General features: G+C 53.6%; 1 protein-coding gene across 2 annotated transcripts in view; it reads right to left on the reverse strand.

Moving 5' to 3' along the window:
- SLC39A7 (solute carrier family 39 member 7) overlaps positions 1-7,973 on the reverse strand; it is a 36,994-nt gene extending 29,021 nt beyond the window's left edge. Inside the window, exon 1 of one of the 2 annotated variants that reach the window (XM_069241894.1) lies at positions 7,867-7,973. The gene's annotated coding sequence lies outside the window, so the exon portion shown is untranslated. Of the gene's footprint in view, positions 1-7,805 lie in introns of both variants that reach the window. The other variant, XM_069241895.1, reaches the window with a different exon arrangement.
- Between the last annotated feature and the right edge of the window lie 15,272 nt (positions 7,974-23,245).

Below are 23,245 nucleotides of genomic sequence, written 5' to 3' on the forward strand. Positions count from 1 at the left end.
AGGTTACATGGTTGGAGAGGGGTGCAGAGGGGCACAGAGGTTACATGGTTGGAGAGGGGTGCAGAGGGACACAGAGGTTACATGGCTGGAGAGGGGTGCAGAGGTTACATGGCTGGAGAGGGGTGCAGAGGGCCACAGAGGTTACATGGCTGGAGGGGGTGTGCAGAGGGGCACAGTGGTTACATGGCTGGAGAGGGGTGCTGAGGGACACGGAGGTTACTTGGCTGGAGAGGGGTGCTGAGGGACACGGAGGTTACATGGCTGGAGACGGCTGCAGAGGGACACAGAGGTTACATGGCTGGAGACGGCTGCAGAGGGACACAGAGGTTACATGGCTGGAGAAGGGTGCAGAGGGACACAGAGGTTACATGGCTGGAGAGGGGTGCAGAGGGACACAGAGGTTACATGGCTGGAGAGGGGTGCAGAGGGACACAGAGGTTACATGGCTGGAGAGGGGTGCAGAGGGCCACAGAGGTTACATGGCTGGAGAGGGGTGCAGAGGGCCACAGAGGTTACATGGCTGGAAAGGGGTGCAGAGGGCCACAGAGGTTACATGGCTGGAGAGGGGTGCAGAGGGCCACAAAGGTTACATGGCTGTAGGGGGGGTGCAGAGGGACACAGAGGTTACATGGCTGGAGGGGGGGTGCAGAGAGACACAGAGGTTACATGGCTGGAAGGGGGGTGCAGAGAGACACAGAGATTACATAGCTGGAGGGGGGGTGCATAGAGACACAGAGATTACATAGCTGGAGGGGGGTGCAGAGAGACACAGAGATTACATGGCTGGAGAGGGGTGCAGAGGTTACATGGTTGGAGAGGGGTGCAGAGGGACACAGAGGTTACATGGTTGGAGAGGGGTGCAGAGGGACACAGGTTACATGGCTGGAGAGTGGGGCACAGAGGTTACATGGCTGAAGAGTGGGGCACAGAGGTTACATGGCTGAAGAGGGGTGTGCAGGGACACAGAGGTTACATGGCTGAAGAGGGGTGCACAGGGGCACAGAGGTTACATGGCTGAAGAGGGGTGCACAGGGGCACAGAGGTTACATGGCTGAAGAGGGGTGCACAGGGGGACAGAGGTTACATGGCTGGAGAGGGGTGCAGCGGTTACATGGCTGGAGAGCGGTGCAGAGGGCCACAGAGGTTACATGGCTGGGGGAGGGTGCAGAGGGGCACAGTGGTTACATGGCTGGAGAGGGGTGCTGAGGGACACGGAGGTTACTTGGCTGGAGAGGGGTGCTGATGGACACATAGGTTACATGGCTGGAGAGGGGTGCAGAGGGGCACAAAGGTTACACGGCTGAAGAGGGGTGCAGAGGGGCACAAAGGTTACATGGCTGAAGAGGGGTGCAGAGGGGCACAAAGGTTACATGGCTGAAGAGGGGTGCAGAGGGGCACAAAGGTTACATGGCTGAAGAGGGGTGCAGGGGTTACATGGCTGAAGAGGGGTGCAGAGGGCCGCAGAGGTTACATGGCTGGGGGGGGGGGTGCAGAGGGGCACAGAGGTTACATGGCTGGAGAGGGGTGCTGAGGGACACGCAGGTTACTTGGCTGGAGAGGGGTGCTGAGGGACACAGAGGTTACATGGCTGGAGACGGCTGCAGAGGGACACAGAGGTTACATGGTTGGAGAGGGGTGCAGAGGACACATAGGTTACATGGCTGGAGGGGGGGGTGCAGAGGGGCACAGAGGTTACATGGCTGGAGAGGGGTGCTGAGGGACACGGAGGTTACTTGGCTGGAGAGGGGTGCTGAGGGACACGGAGGTTACATGGCTGGAGACGGCTGCAGAGGACACAGAGGTTACATGGTTGGAGAGGGGTGCAGAGGACACAGAGGTTACATGGCTGGAGAGCGGTGCAGAAGGACACAGAGGTTACATGGCTGGAGAGCGGTGCAGAGGGACACAGAGGTTACATGGCTGGAGAGCGGTGCAGAGGGACACAGAGGTTACATGGCTGGAGAGGGGTGCAGAAGGACACAGAGGTTACATGGCTAGCGAGGGGTGCACAGGGACACAGAGGTTACATGGGTGCAGAGGGACACAGGAGTTACATGGCTGGAGAGGGGTGCAGAGTGCCACAGATGTTACATGGTTGGAGAGGGGTGCACAGGGGCACAGAGGTTCCGTGGCTGGAAGGGGGGGGGGGGTGCAGAGGGACACAGGTTACCTGGCTGGAGGGGGGGGGTGCAGAGGGACACAGGTTACCTGGCTGGAGGGGGGGTGCAGAGGGACACAGGTTACCTGGCTGGAGGGGGGGGTGCAGAGGGACACAGGTTACCTGGCTGGAGGGGGGGGTGCAGAGGGACACAGGTTACCTGGCTGGAGGGGGGGGTGCAGAGGGACACAGAGGTTACCTGGCTGGAGGGGGGGTGCAGAGGGACACAGAGGTTACATGGCTGGAGGGGGGGTGCAGAGGGACACAGAGGTTACATGGCTGGAGGGGGGGTGCAGAGGGACACAGAGGTTACATGGCTGGAGGGGGGGTGCAGAGGGACACAGAGGTTACATGCCTGGAGAGGGGGTGCAGAGGGCCACAGAGGTTACATGGCTGGAGAGGGGGTGCAGAGGGCCACAGAGGTTACATGGCTGGAGAGGGGGTGCAGAGGGCCACAGAGGTTACATGGCTGGAGAGGGGGTGCAGAGGGCCACAGAGGTTACATGGCTGGAGGGGGGGGTGCAGAGGGCCACAGAGGTTACATGGCTGGAGGGGGGGTGCAGAAGGACACAGAGGTTACATGGCTGGAGGGGGGGTGCAGAGGGACACAGAGGTTACATGGCTGGAGGGGGGGTGCAGAGGGACACAGAGGTTACATGGCTGGAGGGGGGGTGCAGAGGGACACAGAGGTTACATGACTGGAGGGGGGTGCAGAGGGACACAGAGGTTACATGGCTGGAGGGGGGGTGCAGAGGGACACAGAGGTTACATGGCTGGAGGGGGATGCAGAGGGACACAGAGGTTACATGGCTGGAGAGGGGGTGCAGAGGGACACAGAGGTTACATGGCTGGAGGGGGTGTGCAGAGGGACACAGAGGTTACATGGCTGGAGGGGGTGTGCAGAGGGGCACAGAGGTTACATGGCTGGAGAGGGGTGCAGAGGGGCACAGAGGTTACATGGCTGGAGAGGGGTGCAGAGGGGCACAGAGGTTACATGGTTGGAGAGGGGCGCAGAGGGGCACAGAGGTTACATGGTTGGAGAGGGGCGCAGAGGGACACAGAGGTTACATGGCTGGAGAGGGATGCAGAGGTTACATGGCTGGAGAGGGGTGCAGAGGGACACAGAGGTTACATGGCTGGAGGGGGGGTGCAGAGGGGCACAGTGGTTACATGGCTGGAGAGGGGTGCTGAGGGCCACAGAGGTTACATGGCTGGAGGGGGGGTGCAGAGGGCCACAGAGGTTACATGGCTGGAGGGGGGGTGCAGAAGGACACAGAGGTTACATGGCTGGAGGGGGGTGCAAAGGGACACAGAGGTTACATGGCTGGAGAGGGGGTGCAGAGGGACACAGAGGTTACATGGCAGGAGAGGGGTGCTGAGGGACACGCAGGTTACTTGGCTGGAGAGGGGTGCTGAGGGACACAGAGGTTACATGGCTGGAGACGGCTGCAGAGGGACACAGAGGTTACATGGTTGGAGAGGGGTGCAGAGGACACATAGGTTACATGGCTGGAGGGGGGGGTGCAGAGGGGCACAGAGGTTACATGGCTGGAGAGGGGTGCTGAGGGACACGGAGGTTACTTGGCTGGAGAGGGGTGCTGAGGGACACGGAGGTTACATGGCTGGAGACGGCTGCAGAGGACACAGAGGTTACATGGTTGGAGAGGGGTGCAGAGGACACAGAGGTTACATGGCTGGAGAGCGGTGCAGAAGGACACAGAGGTTACATGGCTGGAGAGCGGTGCAGAGGGACACAGAGGTTACATGGCTGGAGAGGGGTGCAGAAGGACACAGAGGTTACATGGCTAGCGAGGGGTGCACAGGGACACAGAGGTTACATGGGTGCAGAGGGACACAGGAGTTACATGGCTGGAGAGGGGTGCAGAGTGCCACAGATGTTACATGGTTGGAGAGGGGTGCACAGGGGCACAGAGGTTCCGTGGCTGGAAGGGGGGGGGGTGCAGAGGGACACAGGTTACCTGGCTGGAGGGGGGGGGTGCAGAGGGACACAGGTTACCTGGCTGGAGGGGGGGTGCAGAGGGACACAGGTTACCTGGCTGGAGGGAGGGGTGCAGAGGGACACAGGTTACCTGGCTGGAGGGGGGGGTGCAGAGGGACACAGGTTACCTGGCTGGAGGGGGGGGTGCAGAGGGACACAGAGGTTACCTGGCTGGAGGGGGGGTGCAGAGGGACACAGAGGTTACATGGCTGGAGGGGGGGTGCAGAGGGACACAGAGGTTACATGGCTGGAGGGGGGGTGCAGAGGGACACAGAGGTTACATGGCTGGAGGGGGGGTGCAGAGGGACACAGAGGTTACATGGCTGGAGGGGGGGTGCAGAGGGACACAGAGGTTACATGCCTGGAGAGGGGGTGCAGAGGGCCACAGAGGTTACATGGCTGGAGAGGGGGTGCAGAGGGCCACAGAGGTTACATGGCTGGAGAGGGGGTGCAGAGGGCCACAGAGGTTACATGGCTGGAGGGGGGGGGTGCAGAGGGCCACAGAGGTTACATGGCTGGAGGGGGGGTGCAGAAGGACACAGAGGTTACATGGCTGGAGGGGGGGTGCAGAGGGACACAGAGGTTACATGGCTGGAGGGGGGGTGCAGAGGGACACAGAGGTTACATGGCTGGAGGGGGGGTGCAGAGGGACACAGAGGTTACATGACTGGAGGGGGGTGCAGAGGGACACAGAGGTTACATGGCTGGAGGGGGGGTGCAGAGGGACACAGAGGTTACATGGCTGGAGGGGGATGCAGAGGGACACAGAGGTTACATGGCTGGAGAGGGGGTGCAGAGGGACACAGAGGTTACATGGCTGGAGGGGGTGTGCAGAGGGACACAGAGGTTACATGGCTGGAGGGGGTGTGCAGAGGGGCACAGAGGTTACATGGCTGGAGAGGGGTGCAGAGGGGCACAGAGGTTACATGGCTGGAGAGGGGTGCAGAGGGGCACAGAGGTTACATGGTTGGAGAGGGGCGCAGAGGGGCACAGAGGTTACATGGTTGGAGAGGGGCGCAGAGGGACACAGAGGTTACATGGCTGGAGAGGGATGCAGAGGTTACATGGCTGGAGAGGGGTGCAGAGGGACACAGAGGTTACATGGCTGGAGGGGGGGTGCAGAGGGGCACAGTGGTTACATGGCTGGAGAGGGGTGCTGAGGGCCACAGAGGTTACATGGCTGGAGGGGGGGTGCAGAGGGCCACAGAGGTTACATGGCTGGAGGGGGGGTGCAGAAGGACACAGAGGTTACATGGCTGGAGGGGGGTGCAAAGGGACACAGAGGTTACATGGCTGGAGAGGGGGTGCAGAGGGACACAGAGGTTACATGGCTGGAGGGGGTGTGCAGAGGGACACAGAGGTTACATGGCTGGAGGGGGTGTGCAGAGGGACACAGAGGTTACATGGCTGGAGAGGGGTTCAGAGGGGCACAGAGGTTACATGGCTGGAGAGGGGTTCAGAGGGGCACAGAGGTTACATGGTTGGAGAGGGGCGCAGAGGGGCACAGAGGTTACATGGTTGGAGAGGGGCGCAGAGGGACACAGAGGTTACATGGCTGGAGAGGGATGCAGAGGTTACATGGCTGGAGAGGGGTGCAGAGGGACACAGAGGTTACATGGCTGGAGGGGGGGTGCAGAGGGGCACAGTGGTTACATGGCTGGAGAGGGGGTGCAGAAGGACACAGAGGTTACATGGCTGGAGGGGGGATGCAGAGGGACACAGAGGTTACATGGCTGGAGGGGGGTGCAGAGGGACACAGAGGTTACATGGCTGGAGGGGGGTGCAGAGGGACACAGAGGTTACATGGTTGGAGGGGGGGTGCAGAGGGACACAGAGGTTACATGGCTGGAGGGGGATGCAGAGGGACACAGAGGTTACATGGCTGGAGAGGGGGTGCAGAGGGACACAGAGGTTACATGGCTGGAGGGGGTGTGCAGAGGGACACAGAGGTTACATGGCTGGAGGGGGTGTGCAGAGGAACACAGAGGTTACATGGCTGGAGGGGGTGTGCAGAGGGGCACAGAGGTTACATGGCTGGAGAGGGGCGCAGAGGGGCACAGAGGTTACATGGTTGGAGAGGGGCGCAGAGGGACACAGAGGTTACATGGCTGGAGAGGGATGCAGAGGTTACATGGCTGGAGAGGGGTGCAGAGGGACACAGAAGTTACATGGCTGGAGGGGGGTGCAGAGGGGCACAGTGGTTACATGGCTGGAGAGGGGTGCTGAGGGACACAGAGGTTACTTGGCTGGAGAGGGGTGCTGAGGGACACAGAGGTTACTTGGCTGGAGACGCTGCAGAGGGACACGGAGGTTACATGGCTGGAGACGGCTGCAGAGGGACACAGAGGTTACATGGCTGGAGACGGCTGCAGAGGGACACAGAGGCTACATGGCTGGCTAGGGGTGCACAGGGACAAGGAGGTTACATGGGTGCAGAGAGACACAGGAGTTACATGGTTGGAGAAGGGTGCACAAGGGCACAGAGGTTCCGTGGCTGGAGAGGGATGCACAGGGACACAGGTTACATGGCTGGAGGGGGGTGCACAGGGACACAGGTTACATGGCTGGAGAGGGGTGCACAGGGATACAGGTTACATGGCTGGAGGGGGGTGCACAGGGACACAGGTTACATGGCGGGGGTGCACAGGGACACAGGTTACATGGCGGGGGTGCACAGGGACACAGGTTACATGGCGGGGGTGCACAGGGACACAGGTTACATGGCTGGAGGGGGGTGCACAGGGACACAGGTTACATGGCTGGAGGGGGGTGCACAGGGACACAGGTTACATGGTTGGAGAGGGGTGCACAGAGGTTACATGGCTGGAGGGGGGTGCACAGGGACACAGGTTACATGGTTGGAGGGGGGGTGCACAGGGACACAGGTTACATGGAGGGGGGGTGCACAGGGACACAGGTTACATGGCTGGAGGGGGGTGCACAGGTTACATGGCTGGAGAGGGGCGCACAGAGGTTACATGGCTGGAGGGGGGGGTGCACAGGGACACAGGTTACATGGCTGGAGGGGGGTGTACAGGGACACAGGTTACATGGAGGGGGGTGCACAGGGACACAGGTTACATGGAGGGGGGTGCACAGGGACACAGGTTACATGGCTGGAGGGGGGTGCACAGGGACACAGGTTACATGGCTGGAGGGGGGTGCACAGGGACTCAGGTTACATGGAGGGGGGGTGCACAGGGACACAGGTTACATGGCTGGAGGGGGTGCACAGGGACACAGGTTACATGGCTGGAGGGGGGTGCACAGGTTACATGGCTGGAGGGGGGTGCACAGGGACAGGTTACATGGAGGGGGGGTGCACAGGGACACAGGTTACATGGCTGGAGGGGGGTGCACAGGGACACAGGTTACATGGCTGGAGGGGGGTGCACAGGGACACAGGTTACATGGCTGGGGGGGGTGCACAGGTTACATGGCTGGAGAGGGGTGCACAGAGGTTACATGGCTTGGGGGGGATAAAGAGTGCCCCCTTCCCACCCTCAGAGCCCTCTCCACTGCCCTCCCTCAGTGCCCCCTCCCCACCAGCTCAGAGCCCCTTCCATCTGCCCAGTCCCCCCTCCAGGTCAGAGCCCCCTCCCTCTTTACCCTCTGCCCTGTACCCCCTGGAGGTCAGAGCGCCCTCACCTCCGTACCCCCTGGAGCTCATTGCTTCCCCCCCGTGCCCGCGCCCGGCGCCCCCTCTCACCGGCTCCCGCTGCTCCTCGCACACACAGACGTGGCAGCCGCTGACCAGACACAGCGAAGGGGCGGGTCTTCCGGGGAGTGGGCGGGGCCAAGCGCGGAAGTGTCCATTGTGCGGGGCGGAAGTATTAATCCAACGCCGGTGGTTTAGAGAAGGGATGGAACCAGACGTCACAGATACCGGAAGTGGCCTCACCCCGGACATCCGGATGTCTCTAAAGGGGCGCCTGACTCGCACTGCCGCAGAGCTACCAGGACCTGTAGAGTCAGCGCAGTGGGTTGAGCGCCTGCCCCGGCCGGCTGCAGAGCGAGCTCCCGGATCCGGCAGACGGTTGCGCCTGAAGCTGGGCTTTGTGCTCTGTGTTTCAGCCTCTTCTCTTGCCCGCATGTTTACACCCCTTCTTGTCCGAAGCCAGAGAGCGCCTGGGAAGGGATGGAGGAACGAGTCGGATCCCCCGGTCGCGGCTGGAGCAGCGGCCCCCAGGATGGAAGCCAGGGACGGAGGGAAGACATGTCTGCACCCCCTGAAGGCTGCTGAGCTCGCAGGCGTGATGCGAAGGGTGCACGGATGAAACACTTTGAAGAATGAATGTGGGGTCCCCATGTTGCTCTTTTCCTCGGCTGGAGTGGAGGAAGTGGGAAGGTTGCAGAAGGCGACTCTGCACCTGATCCTTCGCTCAGAGGCCAGCTGCAGGCACTGACAGCTCCAGGGCGCAGCAGGGGGTAGTGACTGAGCTCCCGGGGCTGCTGATGAGGGGTGGAGCTCCATGCATGCGAATGCAGCAGCTCTACTCAGGGAGTCCACTTTGGTGCAGGGGAGAATGCAGAGTGAACATGGTGGGTGGGAACAGCAGGAATGACTCAGAACGAAGGCAGCAGACTCCCCTCTACAGCTGCGGCACTCCCGCACCCGAGTACACAATACAACTGTTTTGCCACGAGAGATGTGTGTTGGAAATGTAGCTAGTGGGTTCAATATGCAAAAAGGCGTGTGTCAGTTAAGAATGAGTGCACATATTGTGTTGAGAAAATGATGGATGGTGTCAAGAGGTGACTACAAGGGAATGATGTTCTTCAAGTAAAGGTTCTAGTGCCTTAGTGCGGAAACTAAATTGGAGGGAAGAACATGATGGTCTTAGCTGATTCAGGATCGCCGTACACGTTGATTATTATTATTTCATCTTGTAAAGCGCTCAGCTACCCCTAAGGGTTTCCTGGTGCTGCACCAAGGTAAAATGAGTCAGCCCTCATATCTAAAACAACCAGATCTTCAAGTTCTTGCCAAACACAGTGAGGGAAGTACAGCTTTGCAGAGAATCCGGAAGGTCATTACACAGCTTCGGGACTAGGTACGCAAAGGAATATATTTTGGGCCTGTCCTAGATCCAGCCTTATGCGTAAAGCACCAGGCTTTGAACAATATATGTTTATCTAAAGTCAGTCAGTGTAGGTCACAAAGCAGTTTTGACACTGAAACATGCTTTGGGAAGTGATACAGTAACCTGACTGCCGCATTCTGAACCGCTTGTAGATGTCAGATGGCTGCCTTATCTGCCACCAGATATAGGATGTTCCCCCAATTGATTCTAGACAGAGTCAAAGCTTGAACTGATGTTTTCTGAGCTGGAGGTGAAAACATGCCAATTACCTTTTTAACCCACCTCACCACTGCAAAGCATGTTGAGGGCTCCAAGAGCTTCTGGCCAGTGCTATTGACCCCAGTACTGAAAGTTTTATCTTAGCACCATGAACTCGGTGTTCTCCTGTCGAGCTAGAGTGCATTAATGCGCATCCAAATGGAAATCTTACTCAAGCACTGTTGGAAAGTGGATTATTGGTAAGGGCAGGTAAGTACCTACACCTAGCAATAGGTATGAATTTTTAAAGAATAAATGCTTTTTAGCGCCTTAAAACAAAAAGTGCCACTTGGGACATTTGGTTGCATTCGACTGGGACTGCCCACGATGGAGCGCTCCTCGGCTACACTGAGCGTGAGGCCTCGGTTAAAGTTTTAACTTCACTATTAGAACAATTCTTGAAGATTTCTTACCGACCAAGATGAAGTCACAAGTTGAGGCCCACCACTCTGCGCACGAGGCCTTAGTCAAAACTTCTAAGTTCGGACTTAGAAATGTTCTTGTAGCTTCTCTTCCCCGAACAACCCTCCTCAGCAAGGCGTTTTTGATGCAACTTCGTCAGATTGCCTTTGCACGCGCCCCCAGTCAAATCCTGGAAGTCTGAGTTTCCGGAGCTTTTCAGTAGGATGAACCTGCAAGTCAGGCCAGATCGCAGTCAACGTTGGCTGGCTCGGCTCTCGCCATCAGATCGGTCCACTTATGGAGCTTTTGTTTCCAAAGTTGTTCCAAACCTCAGTCCTTCAAGTGTCCACAATTCACCCCACGGTTCCAGAAGCTCTGAGTTGCTCTTTGGGAGTTAGGACTTCAACTCTCAGAATCACCTGGTCCAAATTCTTAAATGGCCACTGGTCAGCTAGGCTATTTTTACAGGACTTGATACAGAGGATTCTGGTCAGCTTCCTTCTAACAGTAGCTTACAAGGAGTCCCTGGAGATGTAGGAGCAAGGGCTTTGGTGAAGCTTTTGTTCCCCTCTTTCCTGAATTGTTTGGCGAGTAATTAGTGGCTCCCCACTCGCATAATCTTACCTTTACTTACTTATTTTTTTGCCTTCTGATTTTGTTAGAGGTGACTGGCCTCCTCCATCCCTCTGTTGATTTCATGAAGTATACGAGCACTAGCATACATTCTGTTTTTTTTTTACTTTGGGACTGTGTAGGCCATGTTTAGTGGTCTCATCTTTGGATTATCACCCTGCAGACTCAGTTATATTCCTAACTTGATAAACAGTGATTTATTACATAGTTGACTTTCATGAAATGAGTTGTACATTAAATTATTTCCTTTGGTCTTTCTTACCTCTTTGACTGATCCACTGGTATGTGTGCTGTTTTTCAGCAATTTTGCTGTGCTATTTACACACATTGGGTATATTCCTTGGCACAAAGACTGAGGATATAAACATATCGTCTCTATGCATTTATGTATATATTTTGTTTCTCTTGTTTATTTGTCTTTATTAGTAATATTTGTCCTGAGGATGGTCCCATGAATCATTTCCACTTGAGATCTAAATGCCAAAGAATATCCCACATCATCCCAATGACCAACAAATAAAAAATCACAAAGACTTTTTACTTACCTATGGTTAAGTAAATGATTCACCAACAAAGGCTGTTTAAATTTATTATCTTATGTGGCTTGAGGTTTTGTATGCTGTTGTGCTGACCTCTATTCTAGGAAATATTATCTGGATTTTGTGATTTAGTATTGAAAAAACCATTGACATTAATTAAATGCTTGTTCGTTATTTTCACCTGAAACAGGGAACACTTTCCTATAAGTTCAATATCATAAAAGTATTATGCATTGATTGCAGTAAGATTAGATTGAGTCTGACCAACCTATATTAGATTAATTTACACAGTTATACCTTCAAGAGTTTTCTCGTATACATTACTGCGGAAGCTTCACTGGTTTCCAGTTGGAAAGAGATTTACTTTTAAAGCATTATATCTTGACTATAATTGTCTCTTTGGCTCAGTCCAGAATGTTCTTAAACTAAAGCTGAATAAATATCTTCCCCAGTCTAAAATGTTAGCTCTCTGGTTTTCCATTGGAACTAGCAGGGGATGCTGCAGTTTATTCATTGTCGGGAATGAAGGCTCGGATTCTGCTTCTATTTGTTTTACTGAAATCAACAGAAGCCAAAGAAGAACCGTCTACAAACACCTCCATCTCCCATGAATGTATTCCACCAGGAGTCAATCCACTGGTCACCCCTGACCTGGCCACCGTATAGGAGAGACACCATCTTGCTGCCTGGCATTCAAGAAAACTGTCTCCCATTGAATTATTTTCTGATTCTTTAGGGGGATGTAATTTAAATGTAGTAAATTGTTCCTTTTGTGTGTCTAATGCTGCGTAACACTGCGCCATTGCAGATATCTTGTGGTACATGCTGGCGTAGTCAGTGAAGAACGGCAGGGTCACAACACATTTCAGCAAGTAACGCTTGGAGCTCATTCTTTTCCTTTTTAGGTAGTTCATTGACCGCCTCTAATGCACTTCGGTTGATGGAGCTGAACTGTGGTGATCAGAGGCCTGCAGAGATGATGACCTCAGCCCTCTTTCTAGCTCCATGACCAGTGAACCCGCGTTGACTCAAACGCAGTGGGGATGTCACAAGGCTTGCTCATGCCTGCAACAGGCCAGGGTTAACCCCCAGAGTTACACTGGTGAAACTGCTGACTGTCACAACCCATTCCAGGCACTCCCCAAATATGCCCTTGTTCACAGAGGTTTCTGGGACTGCAATAATGAAACTCAGAAGCTTGGCCTAAAGAGCTGAAGCTAAACTACTCACTACTTACAGAGATGTATATTTGGTTCCTGGAACAGGGCATCTTGTCCCTTTACATCAGTCCTATACTAGGGTGCGGCTACCCCTTTCCTGCCCTCTTATGGGGAATTTATTTTGTTTTTTGAAGACAAATTATACGTACAATGGCTGCATCCGAGCCATTTAACTGAGAAGAATATGAGCAATATTATGAGTTGGAATATGAGGAGTGCTGCTTGGAAGATGGCTCCTGTAGGCCCTGGATGCGTCAGTGCCGTACTCAGTAAACTGAGGCCCTGCGATGGCCCTCGAGCCCTTCCCCAAACTGGTAGAGTATGATGTGCAGCCTCAAGAGAGTGAAGAACCCTCTGCTTGTGACAGGTGACCTTGGAGGGAAAATCACCAAGTTCAGTTTAGTTCAAAACCTTTATTTCGGTCATAACGATGACGATACAATCACACCATATAAAAATGATGCATAACACCCCAAGATATACGTCATTACATTTCCATAAGATATTAAAGATAAACTACAGGAATATACAGGTAAAATCAAAGTTAAGCAAATAAACACCACTAAAAAAGCCATCAACTTTCTTCTCTTACTGGCACCTCTTACAAAAGAAGAAACATTCACTGAAATCGTGGGAGACTCTTGGGCCTGGAGATACCGCAAGCCAGGCGGGGAGGAACGAATGCCTTGCTTCCTAATAATGGGGAGTAAATATGATCTAGTGAGGTCTAAAGGTTTGGGGAATTGATTCTCACCCCTGAGTTTCTGCCAATGTGTCTTAAACAAAAATTTGACCTGCCCCCCCCCCAACTTGGATAGGGCGTCAGACTCCGTAAAAATCGGTGGTACACCCAGAGCAACAAGCAGAGACTTCACATGATTTAACCATGGAATGCTAAGCCCTCTGTTGCATGCTAACCTGTCCCGAAGAACATCCCTCATGAAGCGAGCATGGGGATGGTCCTGATCAAACACCACAGCATCACAGGGATGAAACAAATGGACTCCTCCACAAACTCCATACCTAACCCCAGATGCGTAAAATAGGTGGAGCAAGTGGGTGGGACACCCAAAAGCCACCTCAATACTCTATTTTCCACCCCTCGCAATGTGTTAGAGTTGCTATAGCCCCAGAGACCTGCCCCATAGAGCACAATATGGAGACATTTCTCCTTCTACACCTCCACAAGAGGGTTCCACATTTTTTTTTCCAATATGTCTGGCAAAGCGAAAGACATACTCAGTAGCGCATGAAAACGTCCGCCTAACCGCTGAATCACAAGGACCCCAAGTCCCATTAGAATAAAAAAACACACCTAGATAAGGGAATTCCTGTGTCAGAGTCACAGGATGGCCCTGTAAACTGATGCCCCTCATCTTTCTCAGCTTCTGATTGCATGTCTTAATAAAAGTTTTAGAGCGGTTAGAGGACAAACCTAAAGAACCCATAAAGACAACAAATTCATTAAATAATAACTTCAAACCATTGGGGGTCCTAGAGATCACAACAGCATCATCTGCGTACAGCACAACTGGGGTTTCTTCCCAGCGTCGCAAAGGCATCAGAAGCTTTCACGGACAAGGGGGGGCCAAGACCGTTGACATATAATGAAAATAGAAGCTGGGCTAAGACACACCCCTGACGAACCCCGTGGACTAAACTGAAACTCTCTGTCCTTTCACCAGAGGGCAAAAAACATACAGAGGCTGAGAGGTCGTAGTGGAGAACCTCAAACAGTAGAGCAGATCACGGTCAATCCCCGAGTGGACAAACTCTCCCGGAGCTGGGACCCCACAACACTGTCAAGGGCGCAAGATGGATCCACCAAGACCCCGCAGCTCTGCATAGCAGCTGTGTATTTGCTACTCAATAGGTGTAAATTAGGCATCGCTCCGCCCACCCTAGCCCTTCCCGGAACCCTTACTGTGCATCCCACAGGACACCAGCAGCCCAGACTCATTCCTGAAGACGAGCAAAAGCGGTTCTGCCATCCAGCTTAGCAGCACATTTCATTAATGAAATAGGGCGGTACCATTCGGAAGACTGGGGATTACCCTTTTTAAAAACCAGGACAATTATAGTAGAACGCCATAATTTACTTACCTTTACTGTATTCTTACTCTCCCAGCGATTCTGCACACACTACATTTGTCTAGGGGGAATTTGTGATTTGCATTCCACTTTCTTAGTATATGGTTTGTGTTGCCCCTACCCTAGACCTATTTTCTCCCATTGCATTCCATAGCATTTCCTATTGTTTGCACTATCGTATGCATAATTACTTACCTTATTTTGGTCTCTAGTGCATATATTGTGTATAATACTTACTTCCAGAAGGAGAATTGCCTCTAAGATATTTTTGGTACTGTCACCCAAATAAACTACCTTTATGTTTGGTAACACTGAGTATTGTCTTTACTTGTGCATAAGTACTGTGTGACTATAATTGGTAGTGCAGGAGCTTTGCATGTCTCCTAGTTCAGCCTAAGCTGCCCTGCTATAGCTACCTTCTATCTGCCTAAGCTGCTAGAACACTACTACATTTGCTAACAAGGGATAAATGGACCTTGTGTAAGGTGTAAGTACCCAAGGTACCCACTACAAACCAGGCCAGCCTCCTACAGTGATCAGCAGGGACAGAATAAGAATTGTACCCATCCAGCACAATATCCTTGGTGGCCCACGTCTCCTGGGAAAATACTATGGGCCTGATTCTGACTATGGCGGACGGCGGAGGCCGTCTGCCATAGTCCCGCCGCCAAATGACCGCACCGCGGTCAAAAGACCGCGGCGGCCATTCACACATTTCCTCTGGGCCGGCGGGCGCTCTCCAAAAGAGCGCCGGCCGGCCCAGAGGAAATGCCCCTGCAACGAGGACGCCGGCTCAGAATTGAGCCGGCGTAGTTGCAGGGGTGCGACGGGTGCAGTTGCACCCGTCCCGTATTTCAGTGTCTGCAAAGCAGACACTGAAATACTTTTTGGGGCCCTCTTACGGGGGCCCCGCGGCACCCCCTACCGCCATCCTGTTCATGGCGGGTTTCCCGCCATGAACAGGATGGCGGTAGGGGGTGTCTGAATCCTCATGGCGGCGGAGCGCACTCCGCCGCCATGGAGGATTCCCCCGAGCAGCGGAAAGTCGTCGGGAGACCGCCGACTTTCCGCTTCTGACCGCGGCTGAACCGCCGCGGTCAGAATGCTCGTGGGAGCACCGCCAGCCTGTTGGCAGTGCTCCCGTGGTCGGTGGCCCTGGCGGCCACCGGCCGCCAGGGTCAGAATGACCCCCTATATCATACTTTTGTATGTACCCAGTTATCCAGAGCTAATTTTCCAACTAGGCCTGCCACATTCCGGAAAACAATCGTTAACCCACATTTTCCAAGTGCATCAAAGCAATAATCAGGCTCACTAGGTACCACTCTTCCTAATGAGCTAGTGCGGGCCGGTTTTGAGGCCAGTGGGAGGGAGCTGTCAGGAAGGTCCCCTATCTCCTTACGGGGACAAAGGGTAAATCAGTCAGTCTCGTCCAGTTCACTCAACAGGGAATAATGGTTAGAGACCAGTACAGCAGGGCTGGGTGCCAAAACAGTGTGGCTAAAGGAATTCACTCTACTAACAACATTCCTGTAGAAATAACCTAATGGCAGGATCTGAATCTTGCTTTGGGGAAAGAAAAATGGCCTTGGGTACTCGATAAAATGCCTGGCCAGCCTAGGGTTTCTGAAAGTGATAATAATACAATCACCCTCACGCTCCTTCCGCGTACTGCCCTTCCACCCCACCCTCCTGGACATGAGTATCCCAGGTACAAGGCAACCATTTAGCGTGGTGTTCCCCTTAGCCCAATGAGCTACCTTGTTAATTCTGCAATTCTGGGGTACAGTCACTTATGCCAGATAGCAATTTGGGGACATCAACTAATATGGCCACATATGGACTGGCAGCTGAAGGGAGGTCACATATGGGAGATTGAGCAAAAGGCAATTTAGCTGCCTCCCAGGGGTGGTTGGGTTACACAGAACAGGGGTTAGTATCCCAGTCCTGGGCCTTGAAGGGCCAGGAAGAAGCATCCCCTTTAACTTTAATCAGCAAACGTGAAAGACAAGTCCAACAAGAGACCAAACGTTTAGACCATGGAGACTTTGGGGGTTATTACAACTTTGGAGGAGGTGTTAATTCGTCCCAAATGTGACGGATATACCACCAGCCGTATTACGAGTTCCATAGGATATAATGGACTCGTAATACGGCTGGTGGTATATCCGTCACTTTACCGTCACTTTTGGGACGGATTAACACCTCCTCCAAAGTTGTAATAACCCCCTTTGTCTCAGGCTTATCACGGCTATGGCGCTCTAGAACCATCTCACCAGGAAGCCACTTCTGTGAACACTACCCTTGTGGATGAATCTGATGACCTGTGGACTTTTCTGACCAGTCAGACCCTCCTCATGGGTTCCTCCTCTGGAGTCAGGGAAGCGTAAATGGGCTTGGGGTGCAAACCCATCAGCATATGATGTCAAAAAACAGTCATGCCTGTTGTCTTTTGATCCAAACAACATAGTCCATCCAAGGTTTTTGGATTGGGTGTGTTCGCCGGCTGTGGCAGAGTATGTTCCGACTGGATTGCTCAGATGTTTCATGAAAGATGTCCCCCATCAACTTTGAGCGGAATGCCCAAGGCCATCCCTTCCAGGGAAGGTGGCAGAGACACCAGATATGGATAGAAATATGATAACCTTAGTGAGACCTGAAGAAAGGTATCAACAGGTCTGGTTGTGCAGGCCACAATAAGTTGTTAGATGTCTGTGGACGTATACAATGCTTCCCTTTTTTATGAGTATGCCTCGGTGTGTAGTATTGCCGGGACTCTTGTGTTGGAGGGGTGTCTATTAATTTGATCGGGTGGTGTCTGTAGGGGTTGTCAGTCGGAGGATGAGGAGATAAGACCGGCCCGATAGTTCCCTGAATTCTTCTGACATGTACTCTATATATGGGCCCCATGTTTTATCGAAGGGGGCAGTGAGTCAGTTGCTGCTGCTGTCAATTTTTCCATACCCATGCGGGCCCACAGTTTATGTAACCAATCGGTATGTGTAGGGATGGTCTCTGACCCCCAGCAGTAATAGGTTCTTTGCTGCCCCTGGTGCCAGTGTCATTGCCCGGCCTCGAGGTGAGCGAAGTAGGTATGTGAGGGGGTGGGGGAGGCCCAATAAGATGTAGCTAGGAAACCGTGGTATGTTAGTATTGTGGATTTCGTCAATCGCTTGGAGGATTGTGCACCAGAAAAAGGCAATTTTCGGGCAGTGCCACAGTATATGTGTAAGTGTTCCCTCCTGTCTGCACCAACGCCAGCACCCCGATCTCCGCGCACCCCCCTCCCGACCATCCTCACCGGTGTGTAATACATATAGTGGGCTATTTTCAGGAACATTTCCTTGGTGTTTGTGGCACGCGCTGTGACTCGTGCTCGGTGAAGTACGTCGCACCACTCCCTATCTGTGAAAGTGCGTTTGCATTCCGCTTCCCACCTGCGCCTCGCTGGGGTTACAAGGAGTGCAGTTGCCACTACCAGAAAGGCGTAAATATCAGACAGGAGTCATTTTTCAGGGTCTCTAGTTAACAGCCACTGCTCAAAGTGTGTGAGGGATCGATTTGCATAGGGGCATATCGCAGGGGAGGTTACCCAATGGTCGACTGTGAGGTACTGCCAAGATGTGGTTGCTGGGAGCAAATATGCTGCTCGAAGACGGTTAAAGTCCATGACTCCGTCCTCAGAAAAGAGATCGCCTATCCTCTTGCAGTTTGATTCCTGCCAGGGTGCTAAAGCGAAATTGCCCAACACAGGAGGAAAGTCCGGGTTGCTGATGAGCGACAACTGTGAGGAGATTGGTGTGGCTAGCCCATTCTTAACACGTACCTTGTCCCATGCTCCCACTGTTGCCCGCAGGACAGGGGAAACATACACTCCCTCCGGACTCCTGCCACTGCCAATAGAGCACTAGTATTTCTCAGTGAGAGGTCGGGCCCATTCAACCATGTACAGCAGCTGGGCTGCATGATAATAGCTCATCAGGTGGGGGACTGCCAGGCCACCATCCATTTGGGGCAGATATGCCTGGGTCTTCAACATTCTGGCCCTCTTACCACCCCAGATATACTCCCATATGTGCGCTTGTAGTTTGTCTAGGAGATTAGGTGTTGGTGCATCAGAAGAGTCTGTATAAGGTAGAGTATTTTAGGCAGGAGTGTCTAATCACCGCTAAACGGCACAACCTCGATAGTCCATGTGCCTTCCACCTCGTCAGTGCGGAGTGTACCATATCTAATATCTTGTTATAGTTGCAAGCCACTGTTGCCTTGAGTCTGGGGGGTATCCAGAGACCCAGGTTCATGATGCCATGCAAAGCCCATGGGAATGGGAGGCTGGTCTCCAGCACGGTCCGTTCGGCCTCTGGGATAGTGAGGTTTAGAAGAGTCGATTTAGTGAGGTTGGTTTTAAAGCCCGATGCTTTGCTGAATGCTGTGCGCTCCGCTATGACCCCAGCGAGGGAAGTTTGGGGTTGAGACAGATGGAGAAGCACATCTTCTGCATAGAGCCCCAATTTGTGCATTCTGCCCCCAATCGGCACTCTGAATATATCCGGGTTCTGCCAAATGTGCTCAGCGAATGGCTCCATATACAGAGGGAACAGCAGAGGTGATAAGGGGCATCCCTGCCGTGTCCCCCTGGAAATAGGGGATTGCTGTGACAGTTCTCAGTTCACGGAAACCATGGCTCTGGGTCTATCATAGTTGCATTTGATCCAGCCGCGGAATCTGGGTCGGAGCCCAACGTGTCACAAGACCTCATGAACGTACTGCCAATCTACCCGGTCAAAGGCCTTCTCCACATCAATGTAGAGGAGGAGGGCGAGGGTTCAGGACCGATGGACCTTATCCATCAAGTGACATAGACCCTCATTATGACATTGGCGGTAAATCCTGCTTACCGCCACGGTGACGGCTGCCAACATACCGCTGCGGTGGCGAATATCCATTCCCCATATTATGACCCACACACACACCAATCTGACAGAATACAGCCAATACACAAATTCACCAGCCCAAAGGTCAGTGCGAAAGTGGCCGTACCAACACCCATACCATTATGCCAACAAAACAACGCCCACCACATCATGACCCACGAATCACCACGGCGGACATTTAACGACGCTAAACCATTTGCAGTACACACCGCCAGGCTCAGAATGGTCACCCACATACAAAACAACACTACATTGGCCAATACTAAAAACACACACCTAACACTCATACACACACCACACCCACCCACCCACAGCACCATAAAACACACACCCACATTACCCACAACCCTTTACGAACAACAATTACTGCCAGGAGATTGACACGAACAGCACAGAGACAACTAGACACACACACCACATACACCCATATATCCTCATGCACTCCACATCACACACCCCACCACATTACTAAAAACATTCTCACCAACACACACCACGCAACACCCATGTCCCCACTAAGGCACCCCTGTTTCACTGATGAGGAGTTAAGGGTCATGGTGGAGGAAGTAGTCAGGGTAGAGCCACAGCTGTTTGGAGCACAGGTAAAGCAAATATCCATTGCCAGGAAGATGGAGCTATAGTGGAGAATCATGGACAGGGTGAACGCTGTGGGACAGCACCCAAGAACAAGGGACGACAATAGCAAGAGGTGGAATTACCTACGGGGGAAGGTACGTTCCGTGGCAGCAAGGCACCAGCTCGCCATACAGAGGACTGTCTGTGGACCCCCACCTCCTCCCCCACAGCTCACAGCATGGGAGGAGCAAGTCTTGCCATTACTGCATCCTGAGGGACTCACTGGAGTAGCCGGAGGACTGGACACTGGTAAGTCAACATTTACTACTTATCACCCCCCCATACCTGCATGCCATCACACCCCCTCACCCTCACTCCCATCACTCCACTCCATCCCACACACTGCACCTACACATATGACTAACCCAAGGCCAAATCCTGCATGCTATACCAATGCATGGACAGTCCTCCCAGCCCTGCATGGACAACAATCACTAAAGCATACATATCATAGGGAAACTAACAATCCCACAATACATCACCACACACAAACAAAGGTGGCAAGGCAACAGCAGCGAGAGAGGGGAAGCCAGGGATGTACAATATGTCACAGACATGAAGCATAATGCATCACTTTCATCCCCACAGGTGTCCCAGCCAATCCCACCAGAGAGGAGGTGCCACGACTATCCAGTCCCCCAACAGAAGATGCCCCCAGTGATGCCAGTAACTCTGGATTTCAGGATCTGGACCAACAACCTGGCCCATCAGGGACCACTGGACAGTCAGTCACCCCAGCCCACTCACAGTCCACCACAGAGCCTCCCCCATCAGTATCCAACACCACAGCACCCACCCAGCATACCCATACCTCTGTCCCCAGGACACCTAAATCAGCAGTGTGCCCACTTGTTCAGGGACCTCAGTCCACACCTCACCCCCAAGGCAATCAGTGACCTGGGGTCAGTGGCAGTGGGCACACCGTTCAGGGGACAGAGGCACAGGGCAACAGGGGCACTGGAAGGACAGCTGTTCGCCAGGGGGAGGACAGGCCCAGGGAACCAACTCTCCAGGAGGCACACTCTGAGATCCTGGGAGCCTACCATCATTCCCAGGACACAATGGGCCAGATCCTTGACAACCTGAAGGAGAACTGGCGGCTGCAGGAGCTGAACCACCCCGCAAACATTCCCTGCGAACCAGACAGAAGCCAGAGACACCTGCCATGACGACCACCGCCAGGAAATGAGACTCTCCTGAATGTCCCCCTTGTGTCCCACACTGTCCCCTTGTCCACTTTGAACTGCCTTTGCTCCCCTTCCTATGGCCCCTTGGACACTGGACCTGTGCTACAAACAGAGTGGAACAATACCCTGGACCTTCCTCCATCATCACCCCCTTCCATTGCACTTTTCCCTCAATTTCATAGCACTACAATAAACACCCTTGAACACAACTTGGCTACTGGTATTTTATGTGTTGAAAATGTGCATTTATGGAAACAGTCACATGTAGTGCAAATGATGTGAACACTGTGAGAGCATAAAAATAATGGCCTGTAGCTGTCTGTAGTCATCACATCAGTACACAGTTGTTATCTCACTGACATCTGTAAAATGAGAAGCCATAGGTGACAGTAAGTTGAGATGCAATGGAAGTTAATGCCATCATGCTACAGCCACACAAAAAACATCAAGGTGGTCATTACAACCCTGGCGGTCGGTGTTAAAGCGGCGGTAAGACCGCCAACAGACTGTCGGTAAAAAAATTGGAATTACGACCGTGGCGGAAACCGCCAACAAAGACAGCCACTTTAACACTCCGACTGCCACTGCGGTACAGACAAACAGCTTGGCGGTCACCGCCAACAGACAGGCGGAAGACAAAGTACCGCCCACAGTATCACAACCTACCAATCCGCCACCTTTTCCGGGGCGGATTCACCGCGGATAAAAACACGGCGGAAACAGGAATTTCGAACGGAAACGCTCACCTCTACACACTCCACGAGGAACGACGACACCATGGACCCGGAACTCCAAATCCTACCTGCGATAATCTTCCTGCTCCTGTACCAGGAGCACCAACGCCGGCGGCGAAGACCACGGTGAGTACTGCACCTACGACACAGGGGAGGCAAAAAACAGGGACACACTCAACACCCCCACCCCCAACCTCACCCACTACAACACACACACTAATACATATCTATACATTATAGTAAAAACCCCTAACCCCCCACGGAAGAATGCAAAGACAAAAGGAAATGAGTGTAACCATTGTAATATATTAAAATGCAGTACGCAAAAATATACATATAAACACTATTAACAAAATATACACCAAGAATAGTAGTCCAGGTATTGCACCATTTATAGTCCGTGGACCATTGGGCCCAAAATGCATGGGCGAGGCCCACACACGATACCAGATCAAAACAGAGAGAACACTGCAGGGGCATCAGATAGAAATACAACAGGCACCTCAGGGGGAAGGGAAGGGGGGGCACCTCAAGTCCATACAGTGGGTGATTTGCCACCTGTTCAATCCTGGGGAGTGCAAAGCCACAGTCTCTCAAGTCTCTACAGTGGGTGGTTTGCCCACTGTTCAATCCTGGGGAGTGCAAACCCACAGTCTCTCAGGTAGATGCCTTTCTCCACTGGTTCTGGAGGGGGACTGGTGCCCAGAGTGCTTCATCCTGTGAAGGACAGAGGTAGTGGATGCATGTCTCCACTGGTTCTGGAGGGGGACTGGTGCCCCGAGTGCTTCATCCTGTGAAGGACAGAGGTAGTGGATGCATGTCTCCACTGGTTCTGGAGGGGGACTGGTGCCCAGAGTGCATCACACACCCCGTGACGGTCCCGGTTGCATTGGTGCCTCTGCCGCTCATGGGCTAGCGGTGCTTGAGTTGGCGGTGCCCTGTTCAGCGGTGCTTGAGTTGGCGGTGCCCTGTTCAGCGGTGCCTGAGTTGGCGGTGCCCTGTTCATCGGTGCTTGAGTTGGCGGTGCCCTGTTCAGCGGTGCTTGAGTTGGCGGTGCCCTGTTCAGCGGTGCTTGAGTTGGTGGTGCCCTGTTCAGCGGTGCCCGAGTTGGCAGTCCTTCATTGCCCAGCTGGGCTGGCGGTCCTTCATTGGGCAGCTTGGCTGCGGCTGCCGGGGCCTTCCTGGGCAGCTGGGCTGTGGCTGGTGGGGCCCTCCTGGGCAGCTGGGCTGTGGCTGGCGGTGGCCTCCTGTGCAGCGAGGATGGGGCTGGCGGTGGCCTTCTGTGCTGCGAGGATGGGGCTGGCGGTGGCCTCCTGTGCAGCGAGGATGGGGCTGGCGGTGAACTCCTGGGCAGCTGGGCTGTGGCTGGC

Source organism: Pleurodeles waltl, chromosome 6 (assembly GCF_031143425.1).
Source record: "Pleurodeles waltl isolate 20211129_DDA chromosome 6, aPleWal1.hap1.20221129, whole genome shotgun sequence".
In the NCBI taxonomy this organism is placed as follows: Eukaryota; Metazoa; Chordata; class Amphibia; order Caudata; family Salamandridae; genus Pleurodeles; species Pleurodeles waltl.